This window comes from Cimex lectularius, unplaced genomic scaffold (genome assembly GCF_000648675.2).
Source record: "Cimex lectularius strain Harlan isolate CLEC.00 unplaced genomic scaffold, Clec_2.1 scaffold1, whole genome shotgun sequence".
Classification (NCBI taxonomy): Eukaryota; Metazoa; Arthropoda; class Insecta; order Hemiptera; family Cimicidae; genus Cimex; species Cimex lectularius.
In genome coordinates this window covers 1,795,865-1,800,272 of record NW_019392813.1, presented here as the reverse complement: position 1 = coordinate 1,800,272, position 4,408 = coordinate 1,795,865, and the positions used below count along the sequence as shown (strand labels likewise).

General features: G+C 37.0%; 1 long non-coding RNA gene across 1 annotated transcript; it reads left to right on the top strand.

Moving 5' to 3' along the window:
* Positions 1–759: 759 nt before the first annotated feature.
* Positions 760–2,223, top strand: LOC112127384. Its single transcript, XR_002910547.1, has 4 exons — positions 760–1,146; positions 1,206–1,370; positions 1,441–1,568; positions 1,646–2,223. It is a non-coding gene; the product is annotated as an uncharacterized LOC112127384 (long non-coding RNA).
* Positions 2,224–4,408: the final 2,185 nt, after the last annotated feature.

Here is a 4,408-nt window from a genome sequence, read left to right as displayed (position 1 = left end):
TCATCCCTCTTTGCTGTCGATACAATCAGCAGACCTCGATATTGCCCTAGTAGTTCGATACCCTCCAAGACCACCTTCTTACCATAGAACCAAGGTTCAAATCCTAGTATATGTCCTTTATCCTCATATCCTTATCACCATTCGTATAATAAATGGAGCAAATGGGACCACAGCTACTAATTGAACGCCCTTAAAATCCCATAGAACAGACACAGATCCATTCTGTATAATAATTAGTTCGGTAATGGCATGATTGTTGATTACAGTCCATACCATAAATGACTGTCTTTGAAAAAGTCATGGCATATAAAGCAAAGCGTTCTCCACGTGTTCTCCACTTCGAGATGTCGGTCCCGGTCATCTGATAGCCGCAAAACAAACCGGCACTTATCTCCGAAGAGGACAGCTTCTCGTTCAAGTATCCAAGCAAAATGCTGATTTGCGAATATTCGCCTTTCTATTCGATGCCTCACCAACAGTACAGAACCTGATGCGGGAAGTCAAGGAAGCAGTTAAATGACGTAGTGCTATATGAGCTTTAAAACCATCGTCTCTAGATAGATAGATAGATAGATGTAATAATTCAGGGTATGGTATACTGCGCCCTTTAAGAGCTATTGTATCCCCTGTGCTCTGCTTAAAGCACATCGGTGAGTCCTATTTCATCAAGAAACTTGATTAATAGGCCCGGTTTCAGTGGTTGTAGTTCTTTTATGGTCACATTGTACATCCCAAAACACTTCCTCCTGCGGNTCTCCAGTCATGAATTCTGAAAGACAGAGATAATTAGTGTTTTTCCTAATCAATATACATGCACGGGGATTTTCCTGTCTGGAATCCCATACAGTCTTACCGTCTTTACAGGACAAACCTTTGATTTGTCCTTTCCACTGCCAGGGTTCCTGGATGAGAACTGCCCATAGATGTTGTGCAGTGAACATCCTAGCTATTACTGCCGATTTAAAACCATCGTCTCTAGTCGTCCGACATCGCGGTTGACAACTACTTTCATTGTTTCATCAAAGAAAACAATTTGGAAAAAAAAAATACAAACGATTAACTCACTCAACAAGTTAGCTTTGGAAAACAATATTTTTCAAGAACAGTAACTATTATCAAAATAAGAGCCCACTAACTCCAAATGGTGTGAGTATTTTGTTTATCTATCATAATCATGGTTATTTTAAAATTTTTATTAACCATAGCAAAGGTGATAGAGTACTATGGAAGTCGACTAACTCCATATGAAAGGATTGAAATCCTCACCTTTGAAAAAATATGGTATCAAGTATTAGGAGGTGCAAGATCAAAGGAGATAAGACGCTGATCGAAATGGTAGATACGATGACAAAAATTGAAGCTTTAGAAAGGTAAATACTATTTTAGAAACAATAAAAACACATACAATAATAATAATATTTAAAAATAATTTTATTTCAGATACTATTCGGTCATTTATGTTACTGGTATGAAATTCTTTAAAATCATTGGAAAAAGTGGTTTGGTAGCTAAGTCATAAGTGCGTTCGATCATAAAACATATCAATACATCGCCAGAAAAATAATTAGGTAAATATTTCATAATTAGTTTGAATGTTTTCACCTTTAAATAATTCATGGGTAAACGTTTCTTCTCAAATTTGCAGAGATAAGAAGCAGTTTCACCACCAGCTGTTGTTGAAGTCAAAATTCTTGACCACATGAGACAGAAGGACCAAGATTCACCTCTCAATGTAGTGCATATACTTGATTATTTTTATTTCCGGAATCAGTTACGTATCATTTTTGAGTTAATGAAGTAATGATTATTCGGAAATCGTGAGAAGTGAGGCTATAAAAGTGTCTTCCTCCCAATAGTAAGTTATGGTGAAGCCGGGTGGGCCAAACGACTACCTAGCAAAAGCAAAGCTATAATAGAGCAAAGCCAACGAATAGCTCTTATAAGAACCACAAAAGGGTACAGGACGATTTCAACACATGCCCTACAAGTAATAGCCAACGCACCGCCAATAGACCTAGTCCTAAAAGAAAGGGTGGCCAAAAAAAGAAAAATGAGGCTATTGATAGAGGAGCAAGCCAAGGAGAAATAGACTGGATCCGAAGCACGGGGAAGGAGGCAAAAGAGTACTTGGGAAGAATGACAAGGGCATCATGGCAAGAAAGATGGACAAATAGCAATAAAGATCGGCTAACATCCAAATTTTTCCCAAGCGTTGAAAAAAGACAAAAAGCAAAATGGCTACACTCCGACTACTGGACCACCCAAATACTATCAGGACATGGAAACTTCGCAAGCTATCTTCATAAATATAAGAAAAGAGAAAGCCCTTTATGCTCCGTTTGCAGCACTGAAGAAGACGCCGAACATAAACTCTTCAGCTGTATCAAATTCAAGGCAGAAGAACGTTTGCGAAAGACCATCACCTCAGCAGAATGGCCGCCTAATCTCCAAAAGCTAGTCGGTGATATCAAATCTTTTGGAGCACTAAAAGACTTTGCCTCAAATACGCTTAAATGAACAAGTCCCTATTTATTCTAATTATTAAGTCCTAAATATTGTTATTATTGTTAGAGTTTTATTACCGTTATTTATTTATTGCATATGAAACATAGGTTTAGGGTTCCGGGCTGTTTTCCTCTTCTTAGTAAGAAAATGTTTAGATAATATAAATAGATAGAAAATAAAACCAAGGAAAAGTAAATGTGCAAGGGGAAACCAGCAAGGGAAGACCTTTTGTTTTAGGTTCTAAAATGAAAATATGGTCCCTTCAAAAACCGACCAGCGGTCTCGCCTGAAGGAAAGATCGTTGGGAGGTATTTTTATCCCATTTATTTGAAATTCCTTAGATATACAAATTCGATTAAGCTAAAGCGTTTGTCCGCCGGTATGGGGTCTTCCTCAGGTACGGCGGGGTGGTGGAAAGAGTAAAATTTAAAAAAAAAAAATCGGAAATCGTGAGATGCGGTCTGGTGTGACGTAGATGTCAGAAAAACATTTTCTTTATCGTCCCAACGTTTCGATCTTTATTGAGATCATCTTCAGGGCTCAAAGTGTTTATTTTCCGTGTAGAGTCCCAATATTTTTAATTTTTTTTAAATTATTATATACATATGATCATCTAGAAGCGCATGTATATAAGTTCAAATTGTAAAATGTTTGTTGCCCAGGTCACTCTCGACACGACACGCAAGAATGGCACAATTACGCAGAAAAAAACCACTTTGAGCCCTGAAGATGATCTCAATAAAGATCGAAACGTCGGCACGATAAAGAAAATGTTTTTCTGAAACCTAGTCACACCAGACCTCATATCACGATTTCCGAATAATCATAGACTAACGGTTACTAATCACCACATATTAATGAAGTAAGTATATTTTTTAAATTGTTTAATGACTAATAAATAAGGCTATTTGTAGCATGGTTTTTTTTGTTGCAACCTGAACTTCACGAACTGATTAACTTATTAAGAGATTTGCACAATCGCTTGTCAAATGTTTAAAACTTCTCTATAAAGAGAAAATAATTCACTGTGATCTCAAAGCTGTAAATTAAGAATTAATTTTTTGTATATCGATATGAAAGCAATAATCTCATTTTTAATTTTTTTTCAGGAAAATATTTTAGCTTGCAGAAAAGGCAGCACATCGATAAACGTTTTTGGCAGTTACTGCTATGTTCGTCGAAGGGTCTATACATACATACAGATGGCTTTACAGAGACCCTGAGGTCTTGTTAGTAAAGATGTTGAAAATTTGTTAACCCGTGGAATCGCGGTGACAGACGCGGTTGATTCGACCGTAAAATTTTCCTATTTTTTTAATTGAGATTCAGAAATTGCCCGTTCAGAAATTCAAGCTTAAAAGTTTTTAATATTAAAACCTTGTTTCGTACCCGTTGTGTGAGAAAACCGGCCGTACCGTCGTAAATGCCAGGCGGACGTGCTACACACAGGAAAAACCAAATGCAATTTTGCCTTTACAATTTATGTCATCCCATTGAGGGATTATCCAGTGTTCCGGAGGGTTTTATTTCGCCACAAAGGGAGAACGAGGACGAGGAGCCGTCTCGAAGGAATTGTTCGATTCGGCGCGAATCGAAATAAATGGAGGTGACTTCCTGGAAACCGTTCTTGGAAGCAACAATTGCTACAGATTAGGCTGAACATACAGACAGTGCTAAATTCCATGCTCGTTGTTTAAACGTTTCTCTTTTGGAAAACTACCCAAACATATGTGGACAAAATTTGAACAATTTAAATGTAATAATTCAACGAACTAAAAATACACATCTATTTTTCAGCATTAAAAAACTGCTGTTTCAGTTTTTTAAAATATATCTGCACCCTCGGGGCAAAACTGGATAAGTTAAATTTTGGAAAAATTTTATAAGTCCATATTCCTTTAAA